Below are 20,474 nucleotides of genomic sequence, written 5' to 3'. Positions count from 1 at the left end.
GTTTTTTTTGTTTGTTTGTTTGTTTTTGATTTTGCAAGTGATATCCAAGTATAGGTTGGGGAGAGGAGGAAGTGGGAGAGATGGGCACTCCTTCAAGAGAGTCTAGCAATCCTAATATATTTAAAAGTTTTATTGTATTATGAATTCAAGGTGATCATTCTTAATAAAATGTAAAGAGAAAAAAGTGAGCTTTGATTACCTATAATTTCTTTATTTTGGTGTTCTAAGACCCTGGACCAATGCTTGGCACATAGTAGATCTGAATAAATATTTGTTGAATAAATGAATGAACGGTTTCATGTCAAGATGGTGAAATGAGCATATGCATAATTCTCTCCACACTATTTCAAACACAAAAGAATGATCTATATGGTCTTTAAAGACATATTTGAAAGAACATATTGATCAAATAGAGAGGGAAATCGGCCTAGACCTAAATAGAGAGAGAAACTAAATGGTAAGCCATGAGTAGTTGGGGCCATGGCTTCAAGTCCATGGGAGAATGGGGCTAAACTTGCCCACTATGTGGTAGAGGACTGGAAGCAAGATCCCAGTGTGAGGCTAGGGCCTAGAGCTATGCTTTCTCCCTGGAAGCAGTGGCTAAAAGAGCTCTGCACCCACTTGGATTGGGCCAGGATCTCCTGCTTGCTTTAGGTGGCAACTGAAGCAGAAGACTCTAACATGAGACCTATACCTGGGTCTGTGCCATGTGGGTATGAGCATTGGAACTGCTAAATACAGCAGGAAGAAGTCCTGAGCTGAGCTGAGCTGCTGGTATCTTGAATAGTCAGACCTGAGGCAACTGGGAAACCATTCCCACAGGGATGGGCACGCCAAAGAAAATCCCCATAGTTCCCAAAGAAAACTGCAATTTATAGGAAGTTGGGCACCATAAAGTGGTGAACAGACCCAATATCTGAAGAAATGGAAATAACAATGTAAAAAGGACTTTCAAGCAAGCTTGTATAAAATCTTCAATGACTATATTGTAAGATGCAAATATGTATAGTGTGGTACCTTTGTGTAAGAAAGAAAGAGAAATATACATGTATCTGCTAATGTCTATTAAATATATTTTTCAGGAACATTAACCAGAAAGTAAGGAAATTTATTAGGTAAAGTGGGTATGAATGGAATGCAAGGGAGGGCAATGAGACTTCTCTGAGTATATTTATTTTTGTATATTTTCTCAGTTAATTACAGTAATAGTTTACATATTCAAAAAAATAAGTTTAGTTAATATAAAAACTAAAATTCAATATAAACAAATAAATTAACCTAACTGTGTATCATATTGAAAATATAACTATGCAGTAGAATAAAAAGGAATTAGTTCAATATTTTTTGACAGTACTCCCACTGTATATCCTCAGTGAGATATATTATACAGATAAAAAATAGCTGCAAAGCTATCATTAACATTTTTAGTAGGCTTATTATTGGTAATATATTGCTATAGTAATTCCGAAGGTATTTTGTGTGTATTGTTGGAATGTGCAAATAAGTAAGTACATTGTAAATAAGTAAGTATATTGGGAGTCAGAGTTCTCCCTGTGGGTAAAGGGAAATATAAACTATGTTATGGGATAAAGAGAAGAAAAACCACATGATGTTGGATTGGAATATAGCTATTAGTATGAAGTCACAATTTAAAAATATATAGCTGTCTACTAAAAGGGCCTAGAAGCAATGACATCCCAGTCACAATGAGCACACAGTATCTAGATCTCACACTGTCAATATCACGTGTTTCAGGTTGAGTTATCCGGAAACAGACACTGGGATAGAGTCTGAAGTATAAGATGTTTACTAGAGATCAACAAAAGTATAAAGATGGGAAAGGAAACAAGATCGAGAAGAGAAGATTCCAGGCCTAACAAAGCTCCAGTCAACCAAGTACAGAGCTCTAGAACTGGTATTTTGTCCCACATCAAGTTAGAAAGCTGGGCCTTTATACCTTTGTCTCACCCAGTCACTGGATGTGGGCTGCTCCAGGAAGGGCAAGCACATAGGTGAAGTGGTTTTGCAGCTGAGGCAGGCCCTGAAGGAGCTGACAGATAGAGGCTGCCCACTGACCATACTCCCCATAGCTGAGCAGCAAGTCCTTTCCTGAAAGGTGATCTGGACAGCACATCTCCATGTCTACCATGCTGATCTCATGAAGGAGCTAGATATCCTTGCAGAAGTGGCTGTTTCTATGTCCAGGGCATGGAAAGAACAAAGTGAGCCCGAAATATCATGTCATATGAGAAACAAGGAAATGCTCCAAAATTGATAGACTCATGTAAAAAAAAGAAAAATTACAAGAGCCAGCTAGAAGCGACTCCCACTAGACAAATTTGGGATAATTTAAGCATCAAAATGAATAAGAACAGGAATGAATTACAACTCACTGAATAATAATAATAATAAATAAAAAACCCATGAGTCCAACCTGATGCTGAAAAGAAGTTCAAAAGAAGAGGAGGAAAGGAAAAGCTCTTATTTATAGGAGAATTTCAACTAATAAATATAGAAGAAATCACAGAAATAGAAAATTATTTTATAACCACCATAGTAATAACTGATTCAGCCAAAGATCATCAATGGATGCTAAAAATATCATGTTGAAGAATAGGACATTCACGCAATCTCAAAATATTACTTCACAAAGTATCACTTATTAATTATAAGGGGAAAAGTAACCCTTAAAATGGAGAAGTCCAGTGGAAACTACCTGAATCAAGTGATCAAATCTCACATTAAAATAATAGAACAAGCTGACATCGTGTGCCTTATAATGTGATGCACTAAGAAGAAAACATCAGTTATGTTATATTCCTGCCAATACGTAAACCGTCAGACAAATCCAAATTAGGGAACTTCTAGAAGAAAAACTGACCTGAACTCTTTAAAATGTCAATATTGCGAAAGCAAAAATGACTGGAAAATTATTCTAGATCAAAACAGACTAAAGAGACATGACATGTAATGCTTGATTCTTGATTGGATTCTGGATTTAAAACAGCTATAAAGGATATTATTGCAACGACTGGGGAAATAGTGATAATGGATACAAATTCAATGATATTATTATATCAATGTTAAATTTCCCAGATGTACAGTGATTATGTAGGCATATCCCCTAGTTTTTAGGAAATTCATGTTGAATGTTGAAATATTTAGGGGTGAAGTATCATGTCATTTGCAACTACGACAATCAAATAGTTCAGATGGATAGATAGAGAGACAGACATCTAAACACAGATAAAACAAATGTGGAAAGATTGTAATTGGTGAATCTAGGAGAAGGGTATATGGGTTTTCATTATACTGTTCTTACAACTTTTCTAAAGGTTTGAAATATTTTAAAATAAAAAGTTGAGAAAAACAAACGAAAATTTAAAAAAACAAATTTCAAGAGATAAAAAGGGAAATTGGCATACATAAAATTATAATAATAAATTATAAAATTAAAACATGCAATAAGAAATTAATTTTAAAAATAAAGAAACCAATTGGATGAAGAATAAAAAGACAACAAAACAAAAGTTGATTCTTTGAAAATATCAACAAAATTGAAAGGCTTTAGTTAAAGTGACCAAGGAAAAAAGAGGGTTAAACTAAGAGAGAATTTATGACCTTATAGAAATTTAAAGGATTATAAAGTGAATACTATGAACAAATATATGCCAACAAATTAGACAACCTAAATGAAATAGAAAAATTCTTAAAAAGACACAAACTACCGAAATTGACTAAGAAAAAGAAAACCTGAATAGAACTATAATAAAGAGATTGAATTAGTAATTTTTAAATTTCACACCAAGAAAAGCCCAGGACCTGATGGCTTCACCAGTGAATTTTATCAGACACTTAAAGAAGAATTAACATAAATTCTTCACAAATTCTTGCAAAAAATAGACTCATTCTATGACACCAGTATTACTCTGCTACGAAAGCCAAAGGAAGACATCACAAGAAAACTGTATACCAATATCTCTGATGAATATAGATGCAAAAATTCTCAACGAAATACTAGTAAACTGAATTCAGCAACATATAAAAAGTATTATACACCTGATCAAATGGGATTTATCCCAGGAATGCAAGGTTAATTTAACGTCAGAAAAATAATTAATGTAATACGACATATCAATAGAATCAATAGAATTGATAAAGGCTAGCTATATCAATAGAATAAAGGACACATGATCATCTCAGTACACTCAGAAAAAGCATTTAACAAAATCAAACATCCTTTCATGATAAAAACACTCTACAAACTAGCAATAGAGAAGATCTTCCTTTATGAAAAAAAATCTGCAGCCAACATTATACTTAATGGTGAAAATCTGAAAGCTTTCCCTCTAAGATCAGGTACAGGACAAGATGTTCATCCTAACCGCTTCTACTCAATATTGTATTGGACGTCTAGCCAGTGTAATCACACAATAAATAAATAAATAAATAAATAAATAAATAAATAAATAAATAAATAAATAAATAAATAAATAAAAGGCATACAGATTTTTAAAAAGAAGTAAAACTATCACTACTTGCAGATGACATGCAAAATCCCACAAAACTCACAATTAGAACTGATAAATGAGGTCAACAAAGTTGCAGGGTACAAGGTCAATATGTAAAAATTATTATAATTCTACACACTAGCAATGAACAATGTAACGATGAAATTAAGAAAACAATTCCATTTATAACAGCATCAAAAGAACAAAATACTCAGGAATAAATTTAACAAAAAGTGTAAAACCTATACTCTTGAAAACTATAAACTATTGTTTAAACAAATCTTAAATAAATTGAAAAACATTCATTGTTAATGAGTTAGAAGATTTAATTTATCAAGATGGCAATACTTTCCAAATTGATCTATAAATTCAATGCAATCCCTATCAAAATCCCAGTTGGCTTTTTTGCAGAAATTGATAAACATCACTAGTCATCAAGGAAATGCAAATCAAAACCACAATGAGATACCACTTCACACACACCAATATGGCTTTACTAAAAAAGACAGACAGTAACAAGTGTTGATGAGAATGTGGAGAAATTGGAACCTTCATACATTGCTATTGGGAGTATAAAATGGTACAGCCACTTTAGACAACAGTTTGACAGTTTCCCAAAAGCTTAAAAATAGAGTTACCATTTGACCTAGGAATTCTATTCCTAGGTATATATCCAAGAGAATTAAAAACATATGTCCATATAAAAAGTTGTACACAAATATTTATAGCAGCATTATTCATAACAGCCCAAGAGGGAAACAACTCAAATGTTCTTCAAATATCTTTCGATTGATGAATGGATAAACAAAATGGAACAAACAAAATATCCATATGATGGCCTATTATTCAGCAATATAAAAGATGAACCTTGAAAACATTTTGCTAAGTGAAAGAGGCCAGACACAAAAGATCGCATATTATATAATTTCATTTATATGAAACATCCAGAATAGGCAAATGCATGGAGAATGAAAGTATCAGTGATCTCCAGGAGCTGGAGAGAGGGGAGAAGGGGAAATGACTGAGAGAGTGACTGCTAGTGGGATTTCTTTTTAGATGATGAAAATGTCCTGGATAGTGGCGATGACTGCACAACTCTGTGCATATGCCAAAAAAAAAAACAACAACAATGAATTATACACCTTAAAAGGGTGAATTTTATGATAGGTGGTTATATTTCAATTTAAAAACAAATGAGTGTTAGCTAAGGCTACAACAGCAATCACATTGAAATATATAAATGTATCAAGTCAACATGTACAAAAACAAAACAAAAAGCAGAACTAAAATTACAAACAACCAAAATATCAGAGTTGGGAGGAGATAAGAGAAATTGCTTGGGAGAAGACTAGAGATACTCATTATGTTGGAGTAGATGATATAAATAGAATCTGTAAACTTCTAAAATGATTATGGTGTGCAGAGAAGAAGAGGAATAAAGCCATGACGATGATTCAAACAGATAAACAAAAATAAGTTGAAAATGATGTATACTAATGGTACTGCTACTGTACATTAAACATAAAATCGTAAAAGAAACCAACTCATAATAGTGGTTGACTCGAGAGAGAGAAGGGAGGGTAGGGCTGAAGGCAGTGGCCAATATTAAATATTTATTTGCAATATTTAATTTATTTATTTTCTGAAAAAGAGAACTATGAACTGTTAAAAGCCATTAATTCTGAGTGGTGGGAGCATGAGTGTTTGTTATGCTATTCTTTGTACTTTTCTTTTTAAAAATGTCTGGAAGTTAAAAAAAACACAGGGAAATGTTCTGAATTCAATTTCCAACCCACTTTTATTGATTTCATGTGTAATACTAGCCGTCATAACTTTTATTTAACATGGTTTTTAGACTGTAAAAAGAAATGATTAATAATCATACTTGTGTAAAAATGGGCATGTCAAGGTGGAAAAGTGGGGAGGGAATCTAATATTTGCTGAATACCTACTACATGTCTAACATTGTGCTAGGTTCTTTACGAGTGGTATGTAATTTAATTTCATCCTCATATTAATCCTGTGATTTAGAGAATGCCAGTTCCAAATTGCAGATGTGGAAACTACGGTGAGGTAAATTAAGTCAACCTAGGTTATGAATATCATTGGAGATACATGAAGAATTGCTAGGAGTCTGGTGGCACATTCATTTGTAAAGAAATCAATGTCTCTAGACTCCCAGCTTTCTAAAATTGATCTGAGAACAATGAATCTTAGCAGGTGGGTTCTCTTTCCCCACCTCCTCTTTCCCAACAGCCCTTCTTTCATTTTACAAAAGAAAAACTATCCTCTCCCCCTACCCCTTTTCCTTAATCTGACTTTGGTGCATTGCCTGGGGGTTGGGGGGATGGGAGTGGGGGAAAGCAGGGCAGAGACCTCCCGGTATCGAACAAAGGGACCAGCCAAAATAAGAGTGTTGGTGTGGAAAAAGGAATGATCCTAATCACTGCTTAACAAGACCTTTTGCTTTGCTTTCAAGAAAACTGCTGAAGGATCTAAAGGAATTGTCAGCTAATAAATCATTAAAATTAATATTTGATGATAGATCACAATTGGATTTTGATACATAACTCAGAAGAAATACAAAGAATTGTGTGACAATGCTGTGAGAAAATTGTTTTTATTTTCTTCTACCTATTTCTTTGAACAAACTTCTTAGGGTTTACATTTTAAAAAAGGAAAAAATAATAAAAATAAAATCAATACCGAATCCTATCTCCTTCTAGCAATAGGTAATATTTAGTCACAAATGCATAAACTAATCGGAAAACACCTCATCCATCTTTAAGAGATACAATTCCAAAACATGTTTACGTTGCATATTTGAATTATATATCAAGTTTTATAAAATAAAGTGTTTTATCTGTTGTGTACTAAGGATAAGTCTATCCATAAAACGTTTTCTTTAAAAATCATGAAGCTTTATAGTGATAGGAAATTTTAAAAATTAGTTTTAATTGTTATGGCTATTAGTGAGAATGTAAACTGGTGCAGCCACTATGGAAAACAGTATGGCGGTTCCTCAAAAAATTAAAAATAGAATTACCATATGATCCAGCAATTCCACTTCCGGGTATTTACACAAAATAAACAAAAACACTAACTCGAAAAGATATCTGCACCTCCATGTTAATTGCAGCATTATTTAAAATAGCCAAGATATGGAAACAATCTAACTGCCCATCCCCAGATGAATGGATAAAGAAGATGTGAAATACACACACACACACACACACACACACACACACACACACACACAATACACAATAATTGAATATTATTCAGCTATAAGAAAGAATGAAATCCTGCCTTTTGCGATAGCAATAGATAGACCTTAAGGGCATTATGCTAAGTGAACTAAGTAACACTAAGAGACAAATACCATATGACCTCTCTTAAAAAATCTTAAACAAACAAACAAATAAATAGAAACCAAGCTCGTAGATACAGAGAACTGATTGGTGGTTACCAGAAGCAGGAGGTGGGGGTGGGAGAAATAGGTGAAGAAGGCCAAAAAGAAAAAAAAATAATTTATGTTCATATTTTTGTTGCAGAGTAGTATATGGAGTAATCAAAAACAGACTTAATGATAAAATATATACATTAAGGCAAAATTTTGTGGGCAAAGTGGAATGGAGATAGGGTTTAAGGAGAAAAAAAGAATTATGTACAATTTCCAACTGTTAAAGATACATTAATCATGTATTTTTCAAATAGCTGATGGTGGGCATGAAACAACTATTGTATTCATATTCAATTAGACAGACTCAAAAAAGTGACATACCTCTTTATTTTAAAATGTCGATATTTACGATACACTAAAAATATCGTCCTTTGTAACTATTTAAGCATGGGATGAAAACAGATTTAGATATCAATTTACAATATGTAAGGAGGTAAACAGTTTTTCAAAATTATTTTAGGAAGCATGTGAACAAGCACTTTTTTGTTTTTAGTCTTTTTAAAACTTTTTAAAAATTTTATTAAATTTATTGAGATGACATTGGTTAATTAGATTATACAGGTTTCAAGTGTAGAATTCTGTAGTACATCATTTGTATATTGCATTGTGTGCTTACCACCTAAAGTCAGGTCTTCTCCGTCGACATATATTTTTTAGTCCTTCTCTTTTTAGTATAGTCATTAGCAAAAAGTTTGAAGACGCCTGAGTTTATAACTTGCCCTTGGCCATACAACCAATAAGTGGCCAAGCTCAGAATTAAACTCCTGTCTGCAAGATTTCAAAGCTTGTGGTCCTTTGACTATACCCAAGAAACTAAGGATTCTATGAATGCTGGTTTTACTTAAACTCCATTCAGTTTAGAAACAATTTATTTGGTTGTCTAATACGAATAAGGCTGTGTGCTGGGTGCCACTAGATATACAATAGTGATTACGGCATTTTATTCAAGTAGCTGAAAACTTTATAGGAGAGATAAACTCTCTTCATAAAATCCTTATATAAGGTTAAATGTAATAGGAGAAAGAGACATTTTGAAAAATGCTATGAGAAAAGTGAGAGATTACTTTTAGCTAGGGTATCAGAGAGGAGCTCAAGCAGGTTCTGGCCTCAGATAGATGGGTCTTTGTAAAATGGACAGAATTTGGACTAGGAAGACTGAAGTTAAGAGAAGGTAGGGAGGATTCATTCATTCATTCATCCATCCATTCTCCAAGAACAGTTAACTGGAGACATATCAACCAAATATAATAAATGAGCCTTTAAAAGTATCCTGGTTGAAATAAACTGTAAAAAACATTTGGAAGACATTTGGAGAATTCTGAATCCTGACTGGGTATTTGCTGATATTAAGGAATTTTAGTTCATCGCTTTGGGGTAAAAGATAAATATTGTTAACGCTTATAAAATAAAAAAAAAAAGAAAGAAAGAAAGAAGAAGAAGAAAGTCTTTATTTTTTAGTAATATGTGCTGAAATGTTTCTGAATGGACTGACATGATGTGTTGCATTTGCTTTAAAAAAGTCTAGTGTGTGTATTGAGAGAATGGGTAGATGAATGTAAATGAAATAAAACTGGTTGTGTTGATAATTGTAAAAGCTGGGCGTTGGGTACTTGTAAGTTCATTATACCACTTTCTCTATTTTGAATATGTTTATAATTTATCAAAATGAAATACTAAAAAAAGAAATATTAATTTAATGCCTACCATGTTCTAAGAAACTGGAGGTGTAAATAGGAAAGACATATTGTCTGCCCTCAAGAAGCCTATCATCCGGTGGAAGAAGTAGACCTCTGGAATTATCAGGTTTGTAAACAATTACCGGTTATACTAACAATATAAACCAAGTGCCATGGTTTATGCACTAATTAATCCTGAGTTTGCCTAGGATGCCTTGGAAGAGGAGGTGAGGTTTGACTTTTCCACAAGTGGAATTTATAAGACTTGGCAATTTACTGGACATGAAGAAGGCGTCGAAGGTAAGTAAGGAAGCTTTTATCTTGGGCACCTGTAGGGGGCTAGGGGTGGTATGCCATTAACACAGATACAGAATACAGGAAGAGAAATAGGTCAGGGTGGGGGCAGGCAAAGGGGAGAGAGATACCTGTTAAATGCACAGATGTCCAGGAAGTCATTGAAACTCTATTCTAGGCAGAAGGAACCACAGTAACAAAGGTTTCCAGAGTAAGGAATGCATAGGATGCATTTCAAAATCCTCCTAGATCCTAGACTGATGACCCATAGGGACTGAGAGAGAAGTGGGAGGGAAGGCTGTCTGGAGAGGTAGATATGTTACACCGGGCTCTCCATTGCCTTGATGTGTGGTGATCATGAAATGGAGCAATTGTCTGTAGGCTTGAGGCCCCTTGTGGAAGGAGACACTTGAACTCTGTGATTTCCATTGATAGGGAAAAGTCATTGAGATGGAAAACTCATCATTACTTTGAAAAAAAAAAAATCACTTCCTAGAAAGAAGCGGCCACTTTGGATGACCACAGTAAAAGTGGTTAAATCTGTTCTGTCACTGTTTTGGAAGTGTAGTATACCGGTTTGGATTGTGGGCTCTGGAGCCACACTACTTGGTTTTAAATCCTGGCTCCAGAGTTGCTTAAACTTTTTCAGCCTCAGTTTTCTCATCTGCACAGTAGGGATAATAGTATCTGACATGAACAGTAAATAAAATGCAGAGTAAATAAATGATGCATGTAAACTGTCTGGTATATATTACACTTTCAATAACTTAGAATCATTAGTCATAATGGTATTTTGAAAAGAAGGTAAAGAACTTGATTATTTTGTGTATGCTGATAAATGCTTTGTATTTCCTTCCAAGGGTGCTTTAAATTCTGTTGAAATCTAAGAGCCTTCTCCTCATGCCTATTTTCTTACTCAAACAGAAATGAAAAAGATCAGATCTGAGATCATACATCTGAATCTAGCCATCCTGAAAGAAATTAAACAAATTTCTTTTTGCTCCTTGATGCTGGAAACACATTAACAGAATGTAGCACACAAATTCACAATTTGGGAAGCCTTTTTTCCTTTTATTCATTTTGCTTATGCTAAGTGAACTAAGTCACACTAAGAGACAACACAGTCTCCCACATATTTTAAGTGGAACAATGTGTTCCCATGACCCACAAAAGTTGAGTGCAAATCCGAGGAGATGAAATGTTAAGAGGCAGGCAGCACTGACTTTGGGTATAGACCAAGCCTGGGCAATGTGGGAGATTCGTGCCTTGCAGCTAGTAGGAACACATCATGAGTATCTGCAGAAGGGAGGAAGAGATGAAAGAAGTGGGGGAGGCAGAAAAGAAGGTGGAAGTCAGAAAAGAGGGGAAAGGAAAGATGGAGAAAGAAAGTGGGAAGAAAGGGGTCTTGTGAGGAATGAACGACAACTAAGACTGATGAAGTGCCAAAGGATGGCCAGAAGTTTCCTTGGAAGAAGGTCTTTCATCCAAAACCCTTGAGCTTGGGCACCTCTTGGCTATTTTGGGGCTGGGGGCTGGGCCGGTATTATATTTGGGGAGTTACCTGCTCTGGAGCTGATTGTTCTTGAGATCAGGGTGGGGTGGATCAGCTTCTGTTTTTCCTAGCAAGTGTGAAACTGGAGCTTCTCTGACCATCCAGAAAGACCAAACTTCAGTGCTTCTGAGGGTTTGGAATGGGAAAAGGAGAGGCTCAAGCCCCTGGTTTATGCTCTCTCCTAAGGGAGGCCAGCACCCAGTTTGTGCACTGTGGTGAAAATAGGAGTCATCAGACTGAATTTGCCTGATCTTTACACACAGCCAGCTGCTCCCTACCCCACCACCTGACCGGCAAATATCTCCATGGTCTTTATAATAGGGAATGCCTTTCAGCAGGTGGGGGGCCCATCCCTCCTTGTGGAATCCAACTCTCATTTCATCTCCGGCAGGGACTCAACTCCTTTTGTAAGCCCTTTTCTCTCATCAGTAATCCCTCCCTACTGATTGTTCCTAAACATACTCTCATATGTCAAATTAAAAAGGGAGAATCTTCTTTTGTCCCTACCTGTCCCTCCTGTTCCACTCCACTTCTGTTCCCCTTTACAGTGAAATGTCTCAAAACGGTTGTCTATACTATGTTGTCTCTACTTCAACTTTAATTCCCTCTTCAAACCCTTCCACTTCCCACAACAGGCACATCTTAATCTAAACTGCCATCAGTTTTGACAGAGACTATTGGAAAAACTCCTTAACTAGTTCCCATGTTTCAATTTTCAATCTCTTCTGAATCTTTCTCCACATGGTAGTCAAGGCTGTCTTTTAAAAATATGTCAGGCCTGGAATACTACTCAGTAATAATAAAAATAATAATAATAGTAATAATAATAATAATAATAATAAAACAAATTAATGGCCACCAATGTTGAGGGACTGAGGGGACTGGGGAAGTAGCTGTGGCTATAAAGGAGCAACAGGATGAATCCTTGTAATGATGCAACTATTTTATATCTCGACTGTAGTGGTGGGTACATGAGCCTACACATGTAATAAAATTGTATAGAATTAAATACACACACAAGTGAAAGTAAATCAGGGAAATCTGAATAAGATTGATAGATTGTACTAATGTCAATATTCTGGTTGTCATCTCATTATAGTTTTGCATTGGAGGAAAATGGGTAAGGGGTACATAGGATCTGTTTTATTTCTTATAAAAGCATGTCAATCTACAATTTTCCCAAAAGAAAATAGAAATAGAAATCAGATCATGTCATGCCCCAGGGTAAAGCCTTTCATTCGAGGCCTCCCATTTATTTTGGAATAAAATGGTCTGCTCAGTGACTAGGATGCAGTCACCCTGACAATCCGTCCAATCTTATATATGCTGCTCTCCCCAGCTCTTGTGGTGTCCATTACAATCACCACCTTAGTTCCAAGACATCAAGATTTGCCCCCTCCTTCTGGCTTTCGTACATCTGCTCCCTCTTTCTGGAGGGATTTTTTCTTGGCTCTTTTTTATGGTTGCTTCTTTCGTAATTCTCAGAACTCAGCTTACATGCCGCCGCCGCTGCCGTCTACTTTCTAACCACAGTTTGCACCCTCTTCCTGCACAGGTCTTATCCCAGATTTGATTATTTTCTCAATTCTTTATCGTCTGTCTTCCGAATTAGATTGCAAGCTCCCAGGGCAGGGTGGAGAGTATTCTTCAGGATTCCACGCTGTCCTCCCAGCGCGTGGCACAGTGCTTGGCACATGGTGACAGCTCAGTAAACTGAATGTTGAGCGAATGAATGAGTAGCCACGTGCCGCTGCCGTCAGTGCTTTTCTGAGTAATGTAAAACCCTCTGGATGGTGGCATTGGGCTTATGGCTGGGGCTCCTTTCACTCCCTCCTTCTTGTTACTGAGGGGAAGGGTCACCAGTGGATCCTTCGGCGCCACTCCAAACCACGGGTTCCCGCAATCTGAGGCGAAACGGGGTGCGCTCCGGCCCGGGGCCGCTTTGCAGGGATTACACAGGTTAGTAGGGGCCCCTGGTGAGGCCACCTTCGCTCGACTTCCTTTGTTACTCCCACCTCCCCTGCCCTGGGCGAGGCTGCCTGCAGTGACTCGTGACTCCCTGCCGGGCTCGAAGGCTGCGGCGCGGGGGAGGAGGGCTCTGGGCGCCCCCAGCCCGCCCTCCTTTCCAGGCTGGAGCCGGCCCTCTGGGGTGGCGCTCGCCACCGCCTCTTTGCGGCCACCTTGTCCGCGCGCCCGAGACTTGCTGGCAGCGCAGCCACTCCCGAGGCAGGGGCACGTGGGCACGTGGGCACGCGGGGTGCGTGGCGCTTCCGCCCCCGGCCCTCTGACTGACCGGCCCCCACACGCGAGCGCGCGCCCCGTACCGCAGCCCCCGCAGGCAGAGCCCTGCCTGGCGCGCGCCCCGCCCCGCCCAGGGCCAGCCGCGCCCGCGCCGCCCCTGCGCACGCTCCCTCCCCTCTCCGCCCCTCCCCTCACGCCCCTCCCGCGCCCTACATCCCGCGCCCGGCCGAGGGGGCTCAGTCCGCCACCGCGCCTCAGCGTCTCGGCCTGTGTGCAGGCAGCGGCCGCTGCTGGGACAGCTGTGCTGCCGAGCATCCCCAGACAGTAAGCCCGCTTTCTCTCTGCGTGTGCATGCGTTTGTGCCTCCCGCCAGCCGGCCTGAGTCCCCGGGGACCCGCTGCCCTCCTGCCCTGCCACGGCCACCGCCGCTCGGGGCTGCTTGGCCTTCCTGAGCCCGCTACCTGCGGCCTCTGGGCCTCGGCCGCCTGGCCGGGGAGAGGGTTGGGGGCGCACCCGGCTGCGGGCTGCGGGCTGCGGGACACCGGCTAGGGGTTCCCCTCTGGTGCGTGCCTCGGCCTCCCTTAGGCTTTCGCCAAGGTGGTGGCGGGAGGTGGGAATGGGGAGCTACTGGGGAGGGAGCAGGGTGGAGGTGGAGGGAGTGGGACCGAAAGAGGGGCTCTCCGTGTTTGCCTCTGCGGAATGGTGGAGAGAAGAGGACGGGGGGGGGCGGGGACGTTGGTTTTCTCACCTGGATGGCGGGCAGTGGGGTGGGGCAGAAGCAGGGGGTACCTCTTGGTTTTCTCTCCCTTAGGGGAGTAGCTGGGTTTTGTCAGGAACAGGTGAAGGTGAGAGTGGGGGCTCCCCTTGGTTTTCTCATCATCAGGAGATGGGCGGAGGTGGGATTGGAATGAGCAGGACCTGCCTTGGTTTGCTCCACACGAGATGGCAGGAAGCTGAGATACAGTGGAGGTGAGGGGCTGCAAAGCCTGGCTTTTTCTCCACGGAGATGCTGGAGTGGGTTGGAGGAGTGCGGGGTGCTGGGAGAATTAGGAGGGAGGGGTAGAGCCCACTATACTTCTCTTCAATAGAGTGGCGGGGGAGCGGCTGGTGTTGGCGAGTGGGGGTGGGGAAAATGAGAGATTTCACCTCCAGTGTGGGACCTGGAGGAGCAAGAGGAAGGTTCTGTCACGTGGATTGAGCCTTAGAAGGTGGCTTTTCAAAATTGCATGTTGTGAGCTTTCCGTCTCAAAAAGCATGAAATGCCTGCAAGGTGCCGTCTGTTCTAGGCTCTGGGAGAGCGCTTTCTGCTTTCGAAGTTTCTCTTTCCCGTCCATCCCTCGCGGCTTCTCATCGTCCAGGACTAGGTAGACGTTTGGAAATCAGCTAAGGAAGATTGTGTGTGGTTGGGGTTCATTGCTATTATTTTCTGCATTTGGAACTGTGCGAGTTTCTTGGGGTTGTTTTGATTGCCCTTTACAATAAAAACCCTGTACCAAGGAGACCCCTTGGGAAAGAAAAGAACAAGATTTATTAAGGGGACTCCAGGTTTGGTTTTTGAATTTCCTGAAGGGCAAGAGATCCGTCGCTGTAGCATTTTGCTCAGCTTTTAGAAGAGGTCGAAATAGAAAAACGTAGTATGTCTTTGCTGGGAGGTCCCCTATAATCATTTAAATTATTCCATCGGGGTTATCCGAGCCCCCTTTGATTTGAATTTGGACTAGATCCAGTGTTCCTAATTGGAGCCATCATTTTGTAATTGCCTGTAATTCTTCCCTGAGTTATCAAATCTATGGCAAGCTTATAGAGCAGCAGGAATATTTTTTTCCGTTATCTTGATTAAGACAGTTTTAATGTAAGTTTTATGTTGTTCCTTCGAACCGTGAACATTTGCAGAATAGTGTAAGTTTGAATTATGGGCCCCTTGAAATTTTGCAAAGCCTTTCCCTCCTAAACTTGTCTTCTCTGGGAACAGAACCCACCCCATTCTTTACACTGAAGAAGCAAGGGCTTCTGGGATGGTAGCATTGCCTTTGGAAACCCATGCTCTTATTTGCTTAAGAAGAATACATATTAAGAAGGCATAGGCCTTTAATGTGGTGAGGCCATACGTGCCTTCCCATTTTGGTTACATAAGGTTCCAATATAGTCTTTACCTTCAGTCTTTAAAAATGCTTAGTTAACATTTTTAAGAGCAAATATAATCTTTATGCAACAAGAAATTGGTCAGATAGGCCATGATTTGTACAAACCACCTCAATAAATATATAGTCTAATACTACCATATAGATTCTGTAGTCATATCTGGTTTTTGAAATCCTAAGCTACCATTCCCATATTTAATTTTTGGAGAAGGAAAATACTGAGTTTCTTTTTTTTTCAACCAAGTCTAGATTTTTGAGTGAAACATTAAAAAAATGTAAGATTTAAATTGGTAAAATTCCTCTTATACGATACCAGTGTATTGGAACTAATTTAATAAGTATCAAACTAATGGACCACTTAAATAAGATAATTATTTGTTTGCTGAAAGTGCTAAACTGGAAATGTTTTAAGTGGAAATAGAGATTTTGGTTTTAAAGTTTGACGAAAATACATTTAAATAAACATTATTTTATGCACCATTTCTAATGTTAATGTGATACACATTCTATGCATAGGCAGCAATCTAAAAATGGTACAGTTGACCCTAGAAAAACACAGGTTTGAACTGCGGGGTCCACTTATACATAGATCTTTTTTCAATAAATACCCGAACTATTTTCAGTCTTCCCTCGGGAGTCCACAGATACAGAGGGCCGACTGTATGCATTTGTCTTCGCCATTTTATATACGAGACTTGAGCAACCGTGGATTTTGATATCTGGCGGGGGCGGGGCGGGATCCTGGAACCAATCCCCCCATGATACTGAGTAATCATTTAAGTCTTTGCGGAGTCAAAAGTTATACGTGGATTTTTTTTTTAACCATGCAGAAGTCAGTGTCCCTGATCCCTGTGTTGTTCAAGGATCAACTGTACCTTTAAAAATACAATTTAAGTCTGATTGTTTTTTCTCTTATGAATAGAGTGCTTAGAGAGGTAAAATCTTTTATAGAGCGAAGCATGTTGATGGGTGGTGGTCCTCAAGTTTCTGTAGACAAAAGAGTAAATGGAGTGTCTTTTACCAAGATTTTTGAGAACCTTTTGTTTCCCCTGAAGGACTGGAGAGAAAAAAAAAAAAGGTGAAGACATTTCAGAAATTATCACATATATGATCAAATATCTTTCTAAGTAACCTTAAAGATTTTGCTAACATCCATTTGAAAAGTAATTTGTAAATCAAGACTTTGCGTGAGAAACTGACCCTCGCCCCTAAGGTTTTGACATAAAAAAAAAAAGTTTGTTGAAAGAATGGGAGCCAAGAGACTGATCTCGGTTTTCCTGCCCTCCACTTCCCAGTTCCCTGCTTCCCCACACCCCTCCCTTTTTCCCCTCTGGTGCCAGCAACATTGGCTTTTATAACCCTGTGGGAGTTGAACAAATGTTGGCGCTTGCTTGAACTTTAGGCCTTATCTATTTGGCTGCTTTCCCCAACTTTTGCCTACAAGATTTTTTTGGTTAATTGAACTTTCCAGTTGTTTAGATTTGGGGTAAAAGGGAATAGACTCTAATTATTTTCTCTTAAAAGATCTTTTCTTTCAGCTCCTGTTGGATGAGAGCAAAGAAAGGTTTGTGGGTTTTTTTTTTTTTGGTAAATGGAGTACTTAATTAAGCAGAATATATGACCATTCATTTATTCAACAAACATTTACTGAGTTACCACCTCTGCCGGAGTCTCTGTGCTAGGTGCAGGGGTGCACAGTGGATAAGTAATGGCTCCTGCCTTCCGGTGCACTTATTAAATGAAATATAGACAACGAATTTGTTGTGAATAATCAAGAGTTGTACAGAGTCTTTTGGGTGTTAACATAGCACTTTATATTATATACATTAAACATGCTTCAGCCATGCAAACAGTGGAATCATTTCTTTTCAGGGAATTGTTCACTGCATAAATTTTATCTTACCTCCCCACTCAGACATACTTTCCATTTTGTGTAATAGTATGGTTTATAAGTCATCTTAAGGTCTATGGCCTTTTTAAAAACGATAAGCTTTAGGTAAAATAAATATGACATAGCAGATTTTTTTAATATTTTAGTTCAGCGTTTTGTATCACTGTATAGAGAAGTGAGAAGAGGACGGCCAGGCCAGTGTTCCTTCCTGTGACTTAAAGCATCTTATAACAGCAAATTGGGTCAAAAAAATATTTTTTTTGTGGTAAACTTTGAGTTATGGATAATAATGGATGGCAGAATGCAGAAGAGTGGATAATACTAAATAGCAGCTCAAGTAAACCCTTTGTCCTCCTTCAGGGCTACCATCTGAGATCTCTGAGAATTCCTGTTTTTGAATAGTGCTAGACCATTTTTTAACTGAGGCACTTTTGCCCCCAGGGGACATTGAACAACACCCAAAGACATTTTTTGCGGTCACAATTTGGAGTGCAGTATGCCACTGAGAGACCAGATATGCTGCTTTAACATTCTGTAGCACACAGGGCAGCTCCCCCACACAACAAAGAATGATCTGACCCAAAAAGTTAATAGTGCTAATGTTGATGTAATTTCCTCTACAAAATGCAGTAAAACCTAACTTCAGACTTCAGGAGAGTAGAGAACAATGACGGTGTCTTGATGTGACTTGAGTAGTTGGCTGAGTTCACTTTTCTAGTCTTAAAAGTGACTAGTTTCCATACATGGACCTGAGTAATTAAAAAGACCAATAACAGCTACCATTTATGGTAATTTGTGCCAGGCACTTGTATATACGGTACTTTTCTTCATTTTATAAATGAAGAACCAGGCTCAGAGAGATGAAGTAACTTGCCTTAAGTCTCACAGCTGGTCAGAGTTGGAAGTGGACATCAAAAGTGAGATTGTCATACTCCTCAGAAGTTCATGGTTTTAAGCACAGTGTCATACTATCTCCCTTGTGGCATGCTCTATTCAAAATTTTAAAATTGCTACATGTCCTATATACCATTGAGCTTGTTTGAGAGTAATTAAAACCACGAATGTTAAATTCGATCATACTTAGAATAAGTCACCAGGAGTAGGGAGGAGAAAGGGAACTAACATTGTCTAAAGCCTTACTATAATTTTGGAAATACTCGAGTTGAATTTACACCCATTATGTAATTCGATCCTCACAACAACTCTGCAAAGTGGTTATGATGCACATTTCACAGACAAGGTTAGTTAAATAACTTGTCTAAGATTGCATAACTAATACATGGCAGAGTTGGGATTTGAACTTAAGTCCCGTGACTAAGTCATTGTCCCCTGCTGCTTACTTTAAAACTTGGGGTTGATAAAGGGTGTGAGTTGAGGGAGGCTGCAGAAAGGTGAGTAACTGTCCCTGTAAAAAGTAATTTCAGAGGTAACGTGTTATAGATGATGGATTATATTTAGGTAGAGAATGGAAAGGTCAATTACTGTACCTTCCTCAACTGAAGAGAACAGAGTTCAACATGGAATTTGTTCTGGAGATCTATCCAAACCAAGCCTGTCGTTGTCATTTAGGAGAACTTCATTCTCTGTCTTACCGGAATTTTTAAAACACTTTTTTGATAACCATAAAAATGGATGTTACCAAATTGTGTTTAGATCCTTTCTGCAGCTCACCTTCTACCTTTCCTAGGACTGTTGTACAGAACTTAGTAATGGTTGAGTTTGGTTTTGTCATCTTACATAGTTTAAACATTTGTTTTTGCTATAGAAGTTGTCAGAAGTTCTTTTTATAAAAAAAAAAAAAGTCATCAGGTTCATACGTGTGTGTTTTCCATACGGGGTGTTATGTTTTGTTTTGACAGCTAAATATTTATTTTAACATTTGATGTCATATTTTAGAGCATAAAAAGAGGAAAAATAAGAAACAGCCCATTAGCGATCATATTTTGTCTGGCAAGATTTTTTTTTCGTGGGTAGAAGAAGGACCTCATGTTTCATTTCACTTACTTTAAATTGGAAAGGAATTTTAACCATAATTCTCAAGGGCCAGGATGCTGGGGGAAAAAAATGTTATTTAGATAAAACGCATGTTTTGATTTCCACATAGGACTGTGAGGCATAGATTCTGATTGTAATAATAATGTCCTGATTCTGACTACGGCAGTCAGCCACTTGGGTAATCAACCACTGTGTATGGACATGCATTGTGATACTGCCTGATTTTGTCCTCTGCTCCTCGCTGCCAATCATTTCAGAGTAGACTTGAGAGATCTGATAAGACTTGTAAGAATACAGTAATCCTTTTGAAAATCTAATTTTTTAATAATAAGAGTGGTACTTTTTCATTGTAGAAAATACAGAAAAGCCTAAAGAAGAAAATAAGAATCAGTTATAATCTACCATCCAGAAATTAGTGACAATGTTTTATATTTCTTTTTAAAATGCAGTGATTTTTTTTTAAATAGTGGACTCAAGTCCATTGCAAAATCTCCAACTTAAAAGTGTAATCTTAAGTTATTTTTTAAACCTAACCAAAAGATTTTCTGAATTATCATTTCATCTCTAGATAGAAGTCATGATTCTAAGGAGTGAAATGAGAATGCTGCCAGGGAGTTGGAGAACTGTCCTGTGGCCTCTTTATGTAATCTTAAAACTTCTCTTTCTACAACTTGAGTGATAGAATTTCAGTGCTAGAAGGGGCTGTCAGT

The 20,474-nt window shown here is 38.5% G+C and overlaps 1 protein-coding gene across 4 annotated transcripts in view; it reads left to right on the top strand.

The window, feature by feature from the left end:
• The first annotated feature begins 13,324 nt into the window (after positions 1–13,324).
• The window catches only part of FHL1 (four and a half LIM domains 1), a 57,932-nt gene continuing 50,782 nt past the window's right edge, over positions 13,325–20,474 (top strand). For 2 of the 4 annotated variants that reach the window (XM_039874989.1, XM_039874951.1), the window contains exon 1: positions 13,908–14,061. The gene's annotated coding sequence lies outside the window, so the exon portion shown is untranslated. Of the gene's footprint in view, positions 13,456–13,907; positions 14,062–20,474 lie in introns of those variants that run through there. The other 2 variants (XM_039874970.1, XM_039874960.1) reach the window with 2 other exon arrangements.

The sequence above is a fragment of the Pteropus medius genome, unplaced genomic scaffold (genome assembly GCF_902729225.1).
Source record: "Pteropus medius unplaced genomic scaffold, Ma_sr-lr_union100, whole genome shotgun sequence".
Classification (NCBI taxonomy): Eukaryota; Metazoa; Chordata; class Mammalia; order Chiroptera; family Pteropodidae; genus Pteropus; species Pteropus medius.
This window is presented reverse-complemented; position numbering and strand designations above follow the sequence as displayed.